This window comes from Tamandua tetradactyla, chromosome Y (assembly GCF_023851605.1).
Source record: "Tamandua tetradactyla isolate mTamTet1 chromosome Y, mTamTet1.pri, whole genome shotgun sequence".
Lineage (NCBI taxonomy): Eukaryota > Metazoa > Chordata > Mammalia > Pilosa > Myrmecophagidae > Tamandua > Tamandua tetradactyla.
In genome coordinates this window covers 3,109,414-3,129,238 of record NC_135354.1, presented here as the reverse complement: position 1 = coordinate 3,129,238, position 19,825 = coordinate 3,109,414, and the positions used below count along the sequence as shown (strand labels likewise).

Genomic DNA, 19,825 nt, shown 5'->3' with positions numbered 1-19,825 from the left:
AAAGTTCTAAAATCAATGCATGACTACCCAACCTCAAAACCTACTATAAAACTTAGTAATCAGGACAATGTGGCATTGGCTAAAAAAGAACAGACATATTGATCAGTGGACCAGAATAGAGAGCTCAGAAATATACCTATACCGATAGTCTACTGCTCTTTGACAAGGGAGCTAAAGTAACTCAATGGAGAAAAGGTAGTCTTTTCAACAGATTGTGCTGGAACAGACTAGACAGCCACATGTAAGGAAAATGAATCTAGACACTGTATACCTTTGACAAAAATTAACTTAAAAAGGATCATAGACTAAAATGTAAAATGTAAAACTATTAAACATCTAGAATGCAACATAGGAGAAAATCTAGGTCATCTTGGGTTTGGCGATGTCCTTTTAGAAAGAAAAAGTTTTTCCTTCTCAACTTGAAAGAAAAACTTGACAACTTGGATTGAATTAAAATGAAAAGTTTCTGCTCTGCCATAGACACTCTTAAGGAATGAAAAGACAAGCCACCCACAGAGGGAGAAAATATTTGCATAGTGCAAAACTAATAAGGGACTTGTATTGAAAAGCTACAAACAGCTCCTAAAACTCAACAGTAAGAAAGCATACAATCCAATTAAAACATGGGCAAGAGATCTGAAAAGATACATTACCAAAGAAGATATTCTGATGGCAAACAAGCACATGAAAAGATGCTCAACATCATGTTGTTAGGGAATTGCAAATTAAAACAAAAATGAGATACTACACAACTATTAGAATGGCTGAAATCCAAAACATTAACAGCACCAAATGTTGACGTGGATGTGGAACAACAGGAACATTCATTCTGTGCTAGTGAGAGCTGAATTGATGCATCCACACTGGAAGACAATTTGGCAGTTTCCTACAAAGCTAAACATAATCTTACTAACAGTCAGTCTCCCAGGTATTTATCCAAATGAGTCAAAACATTGCCATATGAAAACCTATGCACTAATATCTATAGCAGCTCTGTTTGTAATTGTCAAGAAGTGGAAGCACCAAGAGGTACTTCAAGAGATGAATGGATAAATAAATGGGTACACCCATACAATGAAATACTATTCAGCAATATAAAGAAATGAGTTATCAAGCTGTGAAAAAAGCATAGAGGAAACATAAATGCATGTTGTTAAGTGAAAGAAGCTAGTTGAAAAAGTGTATGTACTTCATGATTCCAAGTATATGACACTATGTGATATCAGAAATATAAACAATAAAGTATTAGTGGCTTCCAGGGTCTTAACTAGGGGAGAAGGAATGAATAGGTGGAGCATGAGACACTTTTAGGGTGGTGAAACTATCCTGTATGATACTGTGATGGTGGGTACCTGGCTTTACACATTTGTCAAAACCCATAAAACTATACCACATGAAGATTATAGACTTTTGTTAATAATAATGCATTAATATTGGTTCACCTGTTGTAACAAATGTACCACACTCATGTGGGATGTTAATAACATGAGAAAGTGTGTGTGGGGTGGGGTGGATGGGGTGGGGGTAGCAAGGGGTAGAGGGGAACTCCCTGTACATTTTGCTCAATTTTTCTGTATACCTAAAATTAAAGTAATTTTTAAAGTGCATGGCATATAGTAAGTACTCAGCAATTAGTATTATTATTACTATTATATTTAATTTCTAGGAAAGGTGAAAACTGAAAACATTTCTTGTGAACCTCTGCATGTCAGACACAGTGCTAGTACATTATTAAATTCTGTAATGAACACTAAATGTTTTATTCTGATAACAAAAAAGTATCAAGTTGGTTTCTTTATGTGTCTCAGATAAGTTTTTCCTTTTCCTAATTTAGAGCTTCTGCGTTTTTGTTCTCTGTGTGTGTAAAGCATTCTATCTGACTCTGTAGCCTTTCTTCTTCTAACATGGTTAGACAGGGCTCAGGTGACAGTAAGGTCCCTGGTGAAGGATGGCCATACACAGTGCAGACAGCTGGACCAGTGCTGTGGCAAACTTGGCAGGGGCTGGCACAGGTTAAACACTTGTATTCTAGTTTGCTAGCTGCTGAAAATGCAATATACCAGAAAAAGAATGGCTTTTAAAAAGGGGAATTTAATAAGTTGCTACTTTACAGTTCTAAGGCTGAGAAAATGTTCTAGTTAAAACAAGTTTATAGAAATGTCCAACCTAAGGCATCCAGGGAAAGATACCTTGGTTCAAAAAGGCTGATGAAGTTCTGGGTTTCTTTCTCAAGTGGACAGGCACATGGTGAACACAGCCAGGGTTCCTCTCTCATCTGGAAGGGCACATGGCGAACATGGCATCATCTGCTAGCTTCTTCACTTGGCTTCCTGTTTCATGAAGCTCCCTGGGAGACATTTTCCTTCTTCATCTCCAAAGGTCACTGGCTGGTGGACTCTGCTTCTCATGGCTATGTTGTTCTGCTCTGCTCTCTCTGAATTTCTCATTCTCCAAAATGTTTCCTCTTTTATAGGACTTCAGAAACTAATCAAGACCCACCCAAATAGGTGGAAACACGCCTCTACCTAATCCAGTTTAGCAACCGCTCTTGATTAAAGCACATCTCCAGGGAGGTGATCTAATTACAGTTTCAAACATAGAATAGTGAATAGGGATTAGAAGAAATTGCTGCCTTTACAAAATGGGATTAGGATTAAACATGGCTTTTCTAGGGTACATACATCATTTCAAACCATCACACCTCGCTTCTCCCCTAAATAGAAAATAAAGCAGTCATATTTCTTATGGGATTCCCAGAGGAAGCAAACTTTGATTATAATGGTCTTTTTTTGCCTTGATTACTCTAGAGAAATGTAGCTGCAAGAGTGTTAATTTGGCAGTAAAAATATTATTCTCCAAGACTACTTCACAGAAATGATATTTACAGGCCATCTCACACATGTTCAAACATTAAAATGGCATAAACCGTCTGTTCTTGTTTCCAAGTTCCTGCTTTTCTTGGCTCTTGTCATATTAGGGTTTGTAGAGTTTGGTTCTCTTCCTTTCTCTTGGGGTGCCAAGGGCACTGAAGGTGTCAGGATGGGTGCCTCCAGTCTCTTCACCTCACCCCCAGTCCGGACCCACACATACCAAGTGTCATGTGACACAACAGAGCTCTCAATCTAAGGAATTCCTCAATTGCTGTCAAGTAGGGACCAGAGATGAGAAACAAGTTTACAATTAAGACCTTTTGGAGTGTGGTAAGTATTGGAAAGTAAATTATATACAATTATGTGGGGCAGTCTGACATGTGTCTTAGATTCCTGGGGCTGCTGCAATGAAGTACCACAAACGGGCAGCTTAAAATGACAGGAATTTATTGTCTTCCAGGACTGGATTCTAGAGTGTGAAATCAAGCTGTTGGCGGGGCCACACTCCCTCCAAAACCTTAGGGGAAATTTGCTCCTTGCCTCTCTCCTGGCGTCTGGTGGTGACTTGTCTGTATTCCCTGGTGCTGTCTGGTTCATCGCATGGTGCTCTCCATTCTGTCTGTGTCCAGTTCTTCTAAGTCATACCGAGTCTGGGCCCACCTTAACCTAGTTTGTCTTCATCTTAACTAATATCTTCAAAGACCCTGTCTGCAAATGGGATCACATTTCGAGGACCAGGGTCTAGGACTTGGACCTGTCTTTTTGGGGACACAGCTCAGTCCATGACAGTGTAAGCAATGTGGTGTAAGTGGTCTGATGTAAGCCAGTATAATACAGTGCAAGTGACAGAGCTAGTGCTCAGTGTGAGTGTGCACAGTGTAGGTGATCTAGAGCACAAAGCCTTGCCTGGGTGGAGTTGAGGGAGTTCCAGGTTAAATCAGGAGCGACTGAGGGCACTCCTGATGAGAACTGACGTTTATGCTGTGGCTTCTCTCACTTATGATGCTTTTGGCTGCACCTTCAGAAAACCGTGGTTCAGCCTGATTGATGGAGAGGAACAACCGTTGCCTAATGGGAAGTCCCAAAGTCAATCAGCTCTAGGTGGCCGGTCCAGTAACCTGTTCAGGTTATCCAGGACCCAGGTTCCTTCTGTCTCTGTGCCCTGCAGTCCTTCTGTCCTGCCATGCTCACCATGTCACCCCAATCCTCAGCCAGTGCCTTCCGGGTCCTCGGGTCACTGCAGCAGTTCTTGGTGTCACATCCGACATGACAGCATCCAGTGGGAGGAGGGAGACCGCACTTCCTGTGTGTCGCTTTTCCCCCAGAAGCCCCAGCAGACTCCTCTCACCTCATTGGCCCAAACTGTGTCACATGCCCGTCCCTTAGCCAATCGCTAATCGCTGGCTCTAATAGCCAATCACTGGCCAGAGCAGTGCTCTTAAGTTCTCCCGCTGTGGGGAGGCCAGAATCCATGGTGGAGCGTCATCCTTCCACAACCTGGGCTCAGCGCCTTGTGGAGAAGGCTGAGGGTGTGTCCTAGCTGTCACTCTTGACTCTTCCTGGCGGAGCCGAGAGGGCCCTTCAGAGAGAGGCTGGTGCAGTTCCCTGTAGTTCCAGAGCTGAAGTCCCAAGCCGGCTGGCAGGTCACTCCTCTCCCCCGTGGCCCTGGCCCCGCAGTTCCCCGTGGTTACCAGGCGGCCCCCTGCTCCTCTCTCACTCTCCTGTCTCTTCAGAGTTCTGGGGGGACGCTGGCCTGCGATCTCCTTTCTCTAGTGGGCCCAGGAAAACTCACTGACTTTCAGTTGGTGTCTCGATATAGGTTTGGAGTAACTTCCACACTGTTGACGCCTTTTTCTGTGTGAGAAATGCTGCTGGTATGCTCCCTGTGTCACCGTTAAAGTAGTTTCTACAAGACGGGCTCATTTCAGCATCAGGAGTGATACCACCAAGAGAGAAGATAATTAAACTTTATAAATTCCGTTGCTTCCCCCCCATATCTGTTCAGTGACTGCAGTATCAAAATAATTAGACTTGAATGAATGTTTCAGGTGGAGACACTGTCCCCAGGCAAAGTATTTGCTGCAAGATAAAAGAAATGAGAAAATCCTGTGTGTGCTGGTTTGAAAGGATTTGTGTACCCCAGAAAAGCCATGTTTTAATCCTAATCAGTCTTGTGAGAGCCACGGTTTCTTCTAATTCCTATTCAGTACTACAGGTTGGAGGCTTGATTAGGTTATTTCCACTGAGAGGTGACTCAATCAGGTGTGAGTGTTAAGCTTGATTAGATGAAGACGTGTCTCCACCCACTATACATGGGTTACTTGGATCCTATAAAAGAGGAGACATTTTGGAGAGAGCCCCTGAACCACGACAGAAGGAAGAGAGAACCATAGAGTCCACCAGGCCTTGGCCTTTGGAGATGAAGAAGGAGAAGGCCACCAGAGAGCTTCATGAAGCAAGAGGCCTGGAGAGGAAACAAGCAGATGCCACCATGTGCCCTTCCAGTTGACAAAGAAACCCTGAACTTCATCGACCTTTTCTGAGTAGAGGTAACCTCATATTAATGCCTTAATTTTGACATTTTTATAGACTTGCTTTATTTGGAACATTTTCTCAGTCTTAGAACTATAAACTAGCAATTTATTAAATTCCTCCTGTTAAAACCATCCCATTTCTGGTATATTGCATTCCAGCAACTAGCAAACTAGAACACTGTGTAATATGAGATTTTGTCAGAAGAATTTGAATACAAGGAGACTTAAATTCTTAAAGTTACATTTTTGCGATGCCTCATGCCTATTATTTGTGAACATTCAGCTTACCTTCTCTGCCAGTTCATGCAGGAGATGTCTCCACCTGCATCTCCATGCCTTTCAGTCTCAGCCATCTTGCCTCTGCCTCTTTCCCTGTTGGGAAGGTGAGGTGAGGTGAGTGGAAAGAGACCAGGATGAGGCCTCAGGTGGTCCAGTTCCAGGCTGGCTTCCAAGGCAGCAGCCCATTCCTGAGAGCCTGTGTGTGTCAGGCATGCACTGATCCCTGGGGATGCCTCAACATAGGTGCTTACCTGCGGGGGGAGACAGATGGACTTGGATTAGATGGCAGGATTAGGGTTTCAAAGCAGTGTGCTGCAGGGAGGTTTTACCTGGTCTGAGTGTAGCGAGAGGCCTTCTCTGAGGAGGAGAGGTTTGGGCTGATGAGGGAAGGACGAGTAGTCAGAGGAGTAAAACCTAAGGGTTGACTTGGGGAACTGAATGGTCACGGTCCTAGGAAGGATTAGAAAACAGTGACTAGGGATGCCAGAAGGAGCCCAGAGCAGTGAGTGATCCAGAGAATGTGTGGAAGGAGCTTCAGATTAGGGGGTGGTACTGGAGGCCAGGATGGGGATCCAGAAAGCCATGGGAACCCACCAATAGGTTTTAAGTGGGGAATGATGGATTATTTTTGCATACTGCAAAGAGTAGGAGGAGGGTGGTGGAGGGGTCAGTTTGGAAGCTGTGGCATGTGTCCTGGGGGGAGTTGATGTTGGCCTGGGCTTGTTGACATCAGCAGAAGTGAAGAAAATTTGGCAGCAGAAGTGAAGAAAGAGGGAGTTGGGAGTGAAATCAACAACTCAGAGCAGTGTTGTCTGTGAGGCGTATTGGAGGGGGAGGGGTGAAGGGTGATAGTCTGATTTTCAATTTGTACGACTAGATGGACTGTGATACCAGGAACTGAGATGGGGGATGTGGCAGGAGGGTTTTGGGTATCATGAATTTGATTTGGACGTGTGGCATCTGAGATGTCACTTGGCTGTTCACCTGACAGCATCAAGGAGGCTTATGAATGTGTGTCTGGGGCTCAGAAGCTGCAGATGGAAACTCATATGAGGAAGAGGAACATCTAGAAAACTTCCTAATTTTGTGGCTTTCAGTGGAGCTTTGTGATGGTACCATTTGCCAAGCTGGGGAGCCCTTCAAGGAGCTTGAGCCTGACAGTGCTCCCCTAAAAAAGTAGTGCAACCTCAGCCAGTCATGCCAGCTCACTGGGGCCTGAGTCTCCTCACCTGTAGAAGGAGACAGTGGAGCCCTTGCAGTTGTGTGATTCTGTGGTGAGATGATTGTTGATTTTGTGTCTTCTTCTCATAAAGTGATGCTTGCTCCCTCCTTCCTCTCCCAGCTTAGATGCACAGAGGATATTTTCCTGATGGTCCAGGAGAGAAAAACATCAACATTTTAGCTGCTTATAAAGAAAATATTAAGTGTAATGGGGGCTTAAATTGTCTAATATATGATCTGCAAATGCCTTGCACATTAGAGAGAGGCCCCCAAGTGCTGAGTCAGAAGGCCATAATGAAATGCCACATCCTTTCTTCTTTGCTACAAAGTTATAATTTAATGCTGCAAAAATAATTACACCCCTGTTTCCAGGGCATTCCATGAACATATTCCCTATCAAGATTTTAATCTAGTGTGAAGCTGTCTTGATTTTTTCAAAATGGATTCCCTTTATGGGCTGAATAAAGTGATCTTTTTAGAAACATATGGCCACTTTTTATGCATCTTCAAATATGGTGCAAGAATAAAATATGATACACCTTGGATTTGATTAGTGGAGAGTTGAGAACACCTGGTAAATAAAAAAAGGCAAAAGACTATAGAGGTTATATAACTCCATTAAATCATGTTTATGTTCCTGCTTGTCAGCACTGAGTAATACAAAATGGTTTTCCTGAAGTCCATTTATCAGTATCTGTCACTAATTAGCACCTACAGATTGCCTTCTCTCTGAGTCATGCTCTTCTGGTTGTCTCAGTGTCTAATAAATCAGGACTGTGGCAGTTCATGAACTTTTCATTGTTGGAATCTTTTGCTTGTGTTTTTCCTGTTGATGCATCTCAAGATTCTACCCCTTCCCCAAAGGCTTCCAACAACTGTGAGTCCAATTTTGTGAATGGGAAGGAAATGAAGAGCAGAGTGAACACGATTGTGGACTTCACCCGCCAGCACATCGCCTCCCAGTTAGAGGTCACCGTGTGGGCGCCCCGACTCCCTCTGCAGATTGAGATCTCGGACATGGAGCTGAGCCAGGTCAAAGGCTGGAGGGTCCCAGTGGCCTCCAGCAGAAGGTGAGAGACCCAGAGTGGAAAGACTCTCAGGAGGGAGTGAGCTGACCCTCAGGGAAGCAGTATCCATAGGCGGCCACCCCATACGGGGCTTGGGGTTCAGGTGGGTCTGACCTGGCTACTTACTAGCATTTTGACATGAGAAACTTAAATGATGGGAGTATTAATAGCTTCTACCCCATGGTATGGTAGTTTGGATGAACTACAATAACACATAATGTACAAGGCCTGGCCTTGAGAAGGTGCTCAGTAGTTACTCTCTTCCCTGGTGGCCTGTTGTTCATCCCTGTGGTACTCATTCTCGGTTTTCCTGCTTGTGAATGTCCTCCCACGTCTGGGGCATGTGACAGATAAGGTGTAAGTCCTGGAATCAGACTGCCTGTATGTTACACCTGGTTCTGCCGCTTCTCGTGTGACCTTGGGCAGGTTACTTATCCTCTCTATCCCTTGCTCCCCTCCTCTGCAGGCTGAGGGTGAACATCATATGTCCATAGAGTTGTCTTGAGAATTCAGTGGGAAGATTCCTACAAAGCACTTAAAGCTGGCACAGAGTAAGCACTCATAAATGTTAGAAATTAGCTCTTTATTACTTCAAATATGCTAAACTTTTGAGGCAAAGATGGCTCTGATGGCCACTGGGTCAAACATGGGATGAGTTTTCTTGACTGTACGTAACAGCTGATGGTGACTATTCCTGGGCATCAGGCAGCTGTCCTCCATGTCATGCAGAGGCACAGAGACCCAGAGTCCCTCCACACATGGTACTGCCATTGCCAGAAACCCTTATTGGTATCGTTTTGCAGGAGGGTGGGGCAAGAGAGCAGGGAGGAGGCAAAGACAATTCTTAAAATCTGTGGCCCAGAAATGGCATAAATAATTTCTCTTGCCTTCCATGAGCTAAACATGCTCACATGACACATCTCTAGTACATAGGGGCTACTGGAGAATGTAAGCCCTGCTCTGCTGTGGGAGAAGGGAGAGATTTGGGTGGGGACTAGTCCTCCTACCCCTGTTACATTCTCAGTATCTCTAATTTAATCGCCTCTCCTTTGCCAAGTGTGCCTTTTTGCTTTGGGTAAGATAAAAAAGGAGAAAAAGAAGGCAAAGAAGGAGGGGGAGTTCCCACAAGAGATTCTGTTAGCTCCTGGGAAGAAGGCGCCACAAGTAGGTTGATCACATCTTCCTCTGGCTTCTATCCAGATCTTTAAGTAATCCTTTCTAGTTGTTGTTTTACCTCTCTGCAGTCAACAGAAATGAAAAGTTAGCAGTCAAAAGCAGGTTCGGCTATTTCCCTTGTAGCAGAGCATGCCAGTGAGTGTGACTTGAGAGCAATTTGAGGGTCTAGGAAAAAGATAAGATAAACCACAACTTATAGGATGAAATATTTTCACTGTTTAACAAACTAAATTATTCAGCATCCTTTCTTCAAAGGTGGTATATTAATAACATAACTAAGGAATGATTCTTGTAGGTTAGACTGGGAGGCATTTTTTTCTTGATAGGGAAGCTTCAGATGGCAATAGATTCCCACAACCCAGAAAACCTGACATCTTCAATTAGGAAGAAAGCAGTCTTATTTGTCCTGATTCAAAGAGCATAGGGAATTAAATTTTCTCTGTATCCTGATACTGAATTACTGCAGTAATTCTGACCTGAAGGAGGTCAGAGAGAAAAGCAGTACTGGATTTTTAAACTTCATTTTATTCTTTGAAAAAAGTAACAAAATTGAAGAGTTCAAAAGTCAGTAAAAGGTATACCTTGGGTATACCTGGGTCTTCCAGGAACTCTTCCCATCTCTGGGTCTTCTGTGCCATCAAACATGACACAGTCACAGTGTGATTTCTCTCTATAGCCATGAGCTGCAGAATTAGGTCAGGACAACGTTGGGGACCATTCTAGAAATTCTGCCTACTGCACTAATTCCTCCCCAAGTCTCAGTTATCCCCAGTTGCGAATTAGATGGCTCATTAGGAGGAAAAGCTCTGTAGGACATTGAGATTCCCAATCAGACTTTGTTTACAGTAACTCATGCAATCATCAATATTATTCCCAAATGGATAGGGAAGGATTATAAGCCAGAGAACTAGGTTAAGCACCATTCCTTTAAACAGTGTTACCACATTTCTGCTGTTGTTGCAACATAAATATTGTTGGGATTATGTTACTCTTTGAGTGCCTCCTGCCAGGATAGGTATTTCTTAGTCATTGTTCCCAAATTAAATCATGCTCTTCGCAGAGAATTCACCATTTCTGTTTCACTATGAATCAAAGGAAAGAAAATGGAACTTTGTGATTTTTGTAAACTCCTTCCTTTAGTGAATGCAATTGAACAGTCAGCATGGCCTATTGCCTGTGAGTGCCTTTGAGCAGGGAATTGGGAGAACACACTAAAGGACCCATCAGTTTAGGAGTTTAAAATGCTTCAAGGAGCAGAGACCTGAGCTTTCCCATTTACTTTTTTTTTTTTTTTCATGGGCACGCACTGGGAATCGAGCTCAGGTCTCCAACATGGCAGGTGAGAACTCTGCGGGCTAAGCCACTGTGGCCCGCCCTCCCACTTACTTTTGAAGGTCCTCTCACCTCAGTCTGACTCCTCATAAGACATTGTTCATCCTGGATGACCGTGTCGCCTTTGCAGACCTGGGCATTCAGCTTGTGGTTGGCTTGTCTCTGTCCCTGCAGCCGCACAGAGCAGATAGGAGAGCCATTATCGCAATGGCAGCTGCCCAGGACATTCTTTGAGCCCTACAGCAGGTGAAATCCCAGAGGGCCCTGTGCCCCTGGGCAGTTGAGATGGCTCTCTCTTTATCAGGCCCTGCAAAGGACAGTCCTCGAGCACTTGCGGCAAGGACCAGTGATTCCTGAAGCTTCTTCCTGCTGCTTATCCATTGTGTCTTGTCTCTGAGTAAAGTGCTCAGTGGCTTGGATAAATTGTCCTGTTTTATGTCTTTGCACATCGACCCCCTGCTCATATGCTATTTGCTTTCTAGTGGGCATCTCTGAGCTAGGTACTGTTTGCTGCTAGATTATGCAAAAATGATCTAGTTTTCACTTTTCCCAAAGCAAGTGGGTTTTGGTATTTGGAAATTCTTTTTGAGCTACTTGAAAAAGCATGGCTAATAGGTATCAAATTGCTGCTGTTTATTGCAATTACTGTCAACTCTAAAATTCTTTTCCATCATTAAATTTATATCAAGTCAATTATTAAGGTACCAGAGGTGCTGTGCTTTCATCAAGGCAGTCTCATAATGCATCTTTCTCTGAAGTACTTCCAGCCCATGTATGCTTTGCTTTATCAACATCAGCTTTCTCATAAAGAATGTTCAATGCAATATTATCTTGAGCAGCAGCCTGATTAACTGCACCTGAAATTGATTCAGATAGATTGCCTGATCTTTCAAATGTTTTTGGAGAGGTCAAAGTCAAATTCTGTTGTATGGCATGCAACACATTTATGTAAACTTTGGTGTATTCATTAAGGCATATTATTTTTTCCTCACATCAGTGGCATTAAAGCATATTATCAATGCAAGTTCAAGGTGTGCCAAACATTGATCAGGATTACAAAACATAGGAGTGTATTATTTCATTCTGTATATTGGAAATCACATTTATGTTTGCACATTTGAAGTAACCTAATTACAACATAATGCTTTGGTTTCATTTTTCTTAGGAAACAGTAGTTAGTTCTTAGATTTTGTTCAGTACTGATTTGCTGAGACCCTTAGATATTGATGATCCCAAGGATTTTTTGTTTACCTTTTTTATTATATAGTATAACATATATGCAAAGCAAAGAAATAAAAAAGCAATAGTTTTCAAAGTACTCTTCAACAGGTAGTTACAGGACAGATCCCAGAGTTTGTCAAGGGCTATCATATGATCCTCTCAGGTTTTTCCTTCTAGTTGTTCCAGAATATAAGAGGCTAGAAGGCTTAAATATTTTTTTGTCACCACAATTGACTTTTTTTCCTTTCTTTTTTGTGAAAAATAACATATATACAAAAAAGCAATAAATTTCAAAGCATAGTACCACAATTAGTTGTAGAACACATTTCAGAGTTTGACATGGGTTATGATTCCACAATTTTAGGTTTATAACTTCTCACTGCCCTGAGATACTGGAGATTAAAAGAGTTACCAATTTAATGATTCAGCAATTGTATTCATTTGTTAAATACTATCTTCTCTGTATAACTCCACCATCACCTTTGATCTTTCTATCCCTTTCTTTAGGGGTATTTGGGCTGTGGCCATTATAACTTTTTCATGTTGCAAGGGGCTGTCACTAATATGGGGTAGGGAGATGGAACTCAGAAGGCTGCTGGGCCCTCTAAGTTTCACTGATACTTTATTAATTATACTTCTTTTTCCCCCTTCTAGTCAGGATGGCATTGTTGATCCCATGATGCCAGGGCCAGATTCACCCCTGGGAGTCATCTCCCATGTCACTAGGGAGACTTTCAACCCTGGATGTCATGCCCCATGTAGAGGGGGAGGGCAATGATTTCACTTGCAGAGTTCGGCTTAGAGAGACTGAGGCTACATCGGTCCCAAGGATTTTTGATTGTTATATTTTCATAGGCTAAAATAGAAATCTCTCTCCACTCAAATATTCAGTCCACATGGTCAGTCGTAGTTGCAGAGGGTGAAGGGTAAGGACCCTTGATTAAGTTAGAAGTAACACTATTTTCAGGACACCAAGAGAAAGAGTGTTTTCACTGTTGGTAAAGGAAATGTTAAGGTCAAATTTGAGCCAAATATTGATGAGCACAGGAGGCACCAGTGATATTGAGAGCAAAAATCAGGGCTAGAATGACCTGGATATGGTGGTTTGAAGCTGTATTCACCCTAGAACAATATGTTCTTAAACTTAATCCATTTCTGTGGGTGTGAACCCATTGTAAGAAGGACCTTCAATGAGGCTATTTTAGTTAAGATGTAATCCCCGCCCCCCAATGAGGGTAGATCTTAATCATATTACTGGAATCCTTTATAAGAGAATGAAATTCAGAGACAGAAAGAAAGCCTTGGAAGCAAGAAGCTGAAATCAGTAAAACCCAAAAGAGAATGGAGAGACAAGCAGATGCTGCCATGTGCCTTGCCTTGTGGAAGGGAGGGACCAAGGATCACTGGCAGCCAAGGATCACTTCAGGAAAAAAAGGTGTTACCTTGATGATGCCTTGATTTAGACATTTTTCTGGCTTCAAAAATAAATTCCCATTGTTTAAGCTAGCACTTTTTATGGTATTTGCTTTGAGAAGTCAAGGAAACTAAAACACTTATTAGCCCAGGAGAATGAAGGAAACTGGAAGAGGGTAGTTCAGGAGTAGTTCCAGCATGGCACATCTGTTGACCAAGAGGAAAGCACCAACAAAAGCACAACCCCACAGTGTCCCGTGGAAGAGAAGGATAAGAAGTTACTCAAGAGTGGTGGTCCAGATGCCTTCACAAGCTTCCCCATGCGAGGAAAGTTACCAGAGCCCAGTAATCCTGGTGACTTGAGAGTGACCTCTAGGTATTAGCAGTGTGTGAACTTTTTTGGCCATCCTGCCAGTTGCCAGCAAGCTGATTTATTGTGTCCATTAATAGGTGATGACAGGGAAGCCAATGGAGGTATAAGGTCTTGGGTGTGAGGGCATATGATGGTGCTGCCAGCTCAGAAGTTGATTCGAGTGCTGACTGTAGGTCAGGACCTGCATGCAGAGAGAGAGAGTCCTGCCAGTCTGACATTTGTTACTCTCCCCCTGACCCAACCATATGTATGGAGGGGGTACTCTGTGATGAGTGGGAGCTGAGGGTGGAAGCAGGAGGAGGGTGAGCTGTGTACCTAAGGAAGGAGCACAGCAGACGCAGGGGCTTCTCATCCTTCAGGCTTTGTGCTTATGTCAAGCATAGATTAAGAAATAAAAATGTTCTGTTTTTATAGAAAATCGTAAGAAAAACAAATGTTCTAGTCAAAACAATCACCTCCAACCTTGGCCTCAGAGTAAAAAGCAATTTTGTTTCTCTTAGAGAAGATTGATTTCTTTCACAAAATAGAAGAAATAAAATGGAGGAAAATTGCCAAATTATATAAAGGTGGCTATACAATTTTTGTGACCCCAAATGGTTCACAAGTTGGTGAAATGACTGTTGAAATAAATCACTGTGTCAGACAGGAAGGATGAATGTGACTCACAGATTGCTTCTTTGTGCATTGGACTCCAGGTCTCTGAACTGACATTGACCAGGACAGTTTTGCAACATGAAGATGACACAATCCAGGATGACAGAGGTGAAAGGTAAGCTTGGGGCTGTTGCAGTTGCTTTTAGGAAACCACTCACCAGGCCTCACACTTCTAGCTTCTTACAGAGGTTGCAACTTTTTTAGTTTGCTTCAAAATAGTCACCAACTCCAGCAGGCTTGTAGGGGACACAGTCTTGGGCAAGGCCACAGAAATCCACATGAAGGTGTAAAATACTGTTTTTTGGGTCATCTCCAGAAGCAGGTTGGGCAGAGAAAGGAAATCCGAATCACCTGTTGCCATGTGGGTTGGATTTTTGCAGTCATATTGGGTTTTTGCAGTTGATATTTATCCATTCTTTCTTTTAACTCTATTTATTGAGCACCTGCTGTGTGACCATTGTTGTTCTGTGCAGGGCGGATGTGATGTTAAACAAGGAGACAAGCTTCCAGCTCCTTAGGTGCTTAGATCATTATGTATGTGCTGGTGGGGGGTGAGGGGTGCAGACAACACAGCATTAAATGTAGAATATGCATTCAGTCAGCTTGGGTAAAGTGTTGTGGAGAAAATTGAAGTAAGGGAGGGGCATAGAGAGCCTGCTAGTGGCAGCAATATCTGAAAAGAGAATGACAAGCCAAGTGCTCATTGATAAGCTGCCATTTGAGCCTGGACCTGACTGAAGTCACTGGGTCAGCCATGACATGTCTGGGGGGAAGGAATGTTCCAGAGAGAGGGAAGAACAATTGGAGAGGCCCCAAATGGTGTCATGTTAGAGGTGCAGCAGGCCAGCCAGTGCTGCACCTGTGGAGAGTGTAGTGTATGATGAGGTAAGGAACGCTGGGGCAGGGGCTGCAGATTATCCAGGGTTTGGTAGCTGAGGTGGCTTGGCACTCACTGCAAGGGTTGAGGTGGTATCAGCAGTGGTTGCTCCTTTGCTGCCCATCATGGATGCCTTTCCTTACAGCATGTCACCTGTGCCCATGACTCTTGGGCCAGGACTAGTCACATGGCTTTGCCCAGGGGGCCTGGGATTAGAATACTGCCACATTCTGGGAGGGGACAAACTTAGAAATATTTGGAGAATGGCATCTATATTATGGAGGCAAATAGGAATATTTTTTACCGACAGATGTACACACACAAAAAACTGGAGACTACTACCCTAGAGAGAGAACATAACAATTCTTTCTAGAGCATTTTGCAGTCAGATAATAAAGTCCAGTATTCCTGCAGTGATTTATTTTGACTTTGAGTCATTCCACAGTGACTTTTAACCTGGTGACTGAGTGGACAGCAGAGGGGATGAACTTCTTAAAGCCACATGGTAATTAAAAATGCATCACAAATGATGGATGTGACACTTCCACCCTTTTGTTCTGCTTGTTCTTTATTTCTCATGCACTGAGCAGGCAGGAATATCTAATTGACTCCCCCCTCTTCCACTCACCCCAACCTCTTAATGTTCAGGATCAGAAATCAAAACATTAGCCTTTTATGGCATAGAAAAAATAATGATAACTTTTTTACATGTGCAAGGATATTCTGAGCAGTTAAATGATAGACATAAGATTCTAGAATTTAATAAATTTAGTATTTTAAGTATCAAGCCTTATTTAATGACAAACTTTGTTTTTAGGGGGTTTCAGAAACAAAAACATTGTTTTGTTTTATTGGAAAAATAAATATTCATCAGTGATGACATACTGTAATTAATTTGGTCTTGGAGGAAAATAAGATTTCCTTTGCTACCTCTCGTTTTAGCTTGCACCAATCTTGAGGACAATTCTGAAACATCCTTCAAACACAGCAGTCACTCTTTCCTGCCAGGTTGAAAATCAGAGTGGTTGAAAACAACTTCCTTCAACTCAGGGTTGTAGCTGATACAGACCTGGATAATTGGATCAGCAGCCACATTCACTTAGGAGCTAATAATGGAATGACTTTTGAGATGATTAGCTATGTGAAACTATTCTTTTTTCTAATGGAAAGTGCACATTTCTGTTCATAAATAGAGTCTGACTCATGAAGTCCAGTGTGTGTGTGCATACAGGCATGTATGCATGTGCTTGTTTATGAGCCCACATGCCAGGCCCTCAGCTAGATCCACTGTCAAAATCTAAATTATCTCTACTGTACATGTTGTGGGAACTGAGATTCAGGTAACTTCACTTGTTCAGAGTTACTCAGTAAATGCATGAGCTGAGAGTCAAACACAGATCTGTGGGCTGCCAGGACATTGTGATATCTTTGCAGAGATCACAGGATTGTCGGGAACAGCAAAAGTTACCTGGTCCAGTTTGTTACCTGCTGGAATGCAATATACCAGAAATGGAATGGCTTTTATAAAGGGGGAATTTAATAAGTTGCTAGTTTACAGTTCTTATGCTGAGAAAATGTCCCAATTAAAACAAGTCTATAGAAATGTCCAGTTTAAGACATCCAGGGAAATATACCTTGGTTCAAGAAGGCTGATGAAGTTCAGTGTTTCTCTCTCAGCTGGAAGGGCACGTGGTGAACATGGTGGCATCTGCTGGCTTTCTTGTGGCTCTACAAAAAGGAACTCTCCAAAATGATTCCTCTTTTAAAGGATTCCAGTAAGCAACTCCATGGAAATCATCTAATCACCCAGTTTCAATGGGTGGAGACACACCTCCATGGAAATCATCTAATCAAAAGTTACCACCCACAGTTGGGTGGGTCACGTCTTCATGGGAACAATCAAAATGCTCCCACCCAGCAATATTGAGTGAGGATTAAAGAACATGGCTTTTCTGGGTCCACCATAGATTCAAACCAGCACAGCACCCTCAGGAAATGGAGACATGTGAAAGTTGGAATTCCTCCCCCAGTCCAGAATTTCTTCTTCCTCCTGCCCCCTTAGCCAGCTGTGGGTCTGGGACAGGTTCAGAGAAACCTCTGAGTTCTGTCTCCTGCTGGCTCATTTGCCCTGGCTCTCTATTTAGAGAGTCCCCAGCTGGCTTCTTGTGGTTGAGGCTGACACTGTGGGGTTTCCCTGGGGTCCAAACCCTGTGTTGTTGCTACCAGGTGTTTGTCTTTGACACCAGTGCTAGGAGGGCCCATCTGCCCCAGAGACCCTCTGCTTCTCAGTAGAAAAGTAGAAAATATATTTAAAAAGGGCTGAGTAGAAGTTTTAGAACTGAAAAGTAAAAATACAGTTTCTAACATTAATTATGCACTGAAAGGGCTAAATAGAAGACTAGGAATGCATTGGAAGAGTTGATGAATAGAGAAAAATCCAGTGTGGAAGAACAGAGAGATCAGTAAGCACAGACGTGGGATAACAGCTAGAGGTATAACACATGTATAATTGAAGTCCTGAAGGACTGGAGAGAGATACTGAGTCATAAAAAAAAAAACACTTGAAGAAATAAACAGCCCAAAGTTGCCTAGATTTGTTGAAAGAAATAAATTACAGATTCAGGAAGCTCAGTCAATCCTGAGCAGGATAAATACAAAGAAAATCTCACCAAAATTCACTGTGTTAAAATGGCTGAAAATCAAAGTTAAAAAGACAATCTTGAAATCATCCAGAGTGGATGACCCATTAGATACTAGGGACTCATGAGTTGAATGATGGCAGAGTCCCTTAAGAAACCAGGGATGCCAGAAGCCATGAAATACTGCCCTTTCAGTGATGTAAGGAGAAATACAACAAGGAAAGTCAGAAGTCTACATCATTGAAAATATCTTGCAGGAAGAAAGGAAAAATCATATCATTTTCAGATAAGGGAAAACTAAGGAAAATTGTCACCAACAGACCAGTGCACAGAGGAAAGTGTTGTCCTATAATGGATTAGAAGTTTTATGTGGTTTTATGCTCAGTCTTGTCATATCCAGGCATGCAACCTGATTGAAGTCAGAGGAAAATAAACAAAGAAATAACTACATTGAGGTTCACTCTTTCAAGCCTGACATGACAACCTGATGGAAGTGCTTGGCTTCTGTTTTCTGTTCCTAGTGGGTCAGCCATTGAGCAGGTGGTGCTCCAACATAAGGACACTGTATGTCACAAGTGCTACACAACATCCAGGTTTGTGGAACATATGCCATATGCTGGACTTTTAGCTAAACACTGTGTGATGCCATGTAAAGCTTACACACCCTCTTGAAGTAAGTGCTGTTATTGATTCTGTGTTAAATATTAGGGGGCTGGAATGCACAGAGGCAGTTACAGCACATTGCCATATTGCAAAGGCAATGTGGAGGGTGTGAAGACCCCAAACCAGGTATATCTGACTCAGAAATTTCCCATTAGGGTGTGTGATTTCTGCATGAAGACTACAGGAAAACAAGCCCATCTGAATGAGGTACAGACTGGTAAAGTAGATTCTGAACAACTTAACTCGGGCCAGATTCAGGTCACCATTGTAGAACCCAAAGCTAAAACCTTCACAGCAGGATTTGGTAGACCATAGTTCCTGCACATCTGGCTGCTGGCTGCTTACTGTAAATAAAATGTTAATGTAACTCAGAAACTCTCCTTGTTGGTGCGTGGCAGACTTGTGCAGTTGTGACAGACACCATTATTGCTCACAAAGCCTACACATTTTTTGTTGTTTTTTTTTTATTAATTAAAAAAGAATTAACAAAACAATTAGAAATCATTCCAATCTACATGTATAATCAGTAATTCTTAATAACATCACATAGTTGCATATTCATCATTTCTTAGTACATTTGCATCGATTTAGAAAAAGAAATAAAAAGACAACAGAATAAGAATTAAAACAATAATAGAAAGAAAAAAACAAAAAAAACAAAAACAAAAAACCTATACCTCACATGCAGCTTCATTCAGTGTTTTAACATAATTGCATTACAATTGGGTAGTATTGTGCTGTCCATTTCTGAGTTTTTATATCCAGTCCCGTTGTACAGTCTGTATCCCTTCATCTCCAATTATCCCTTCTTTTTTTTTTTTAATTAACGGAAAAAAAGAAATTAACCCAACATTTAGAGATCATACCATTCTACACATGCAATCATTAATTCTTAACATCATCACATAGATGCATGATCATCATTTCTTAGTACATTTGCATTGGTTTAGAAGAACTAGCAACATAACCGAAAAAGATATAGAATGTTAATATAGAGAAAAAAATAAAAGTAATAATAGTAAAATCAAACAAAACAAAACAAAACAAAACAAAAACCTATAGCTCAGATGCAGCTTCATTCAGTGTTTTAACATGATTACTTTACAATTAGGTATTATTGTGCTGTCCATTTTTGAGTTTTTGTATCTAGTCCTGTTGCACAGTCTGTATCCCTTCAGCTTCAATTACCCATTGTCTTACCCTGTTTCTAACTCCTGCTGAACTCTGTTACCAATGACATATTTCAAGTTTATTCTCGAATGTCCGTTCACATCAGTGGGACCATACAGTATTTGTCCTTTAGTTTTTGGCTGGATTCACTCAGCATAATATTCTCTAGGTCCATCCATGTTATTACATGGTTCATAAGTTTATCTTGTCTTAAAGCTGCATAATATTCCATCGTATGTATATACCACAGTTTGTTTAGCCACTCTTCTGTTGATGGAGATTTTGGCTGTTTCCATCTCTTTGCAATTGTAAATAATGCTGCTATAAACATTGGTG

At 42.1% G+C, this 19,825-nt stretch overlaps 1 long non-coding RNA gene across 5 annotated transcripts; it reads left to right on the top strand.

Annotated features, from left to right (window-relative positions):
* The first annotated feature begins 1,554 nt into the window (after window positions 1-1,554).
* Window positions 1,555-18,758, top strand: LOC143672569 (uncharacterized). 5 transcript variants are annotated; one of them, XR_013169898.1, is made up of 4 exons: window positions 1,555-5,419; window positions 7,769-7,974; window positions 8,438-8,522; window positions 14,182-15,952. It is a non-coding gene; the product is annotated as an uncharacterized LOC143672569 (long non-coding RNA). The 5 variants fall into 5 exon arrangements; XR_013169900.1 differs by lacking the exon at window positions 1,555-5,419 and adding an exon at window positions 18,475-18,758 and having other exon boundaries at window positions 5,451-7,974; window positions 14,182-14,255; XR_013169901.1 differs by lacking the exon at window positions 1,555-5,419 and adding an exon at window positions 18,178-18,468 and having other exon boundaries at window positions 5,451-7,974; window positions 14,182-14,255.
* Window positions 18,759-19,825: the final 1,067 nt, after the last annotated feature.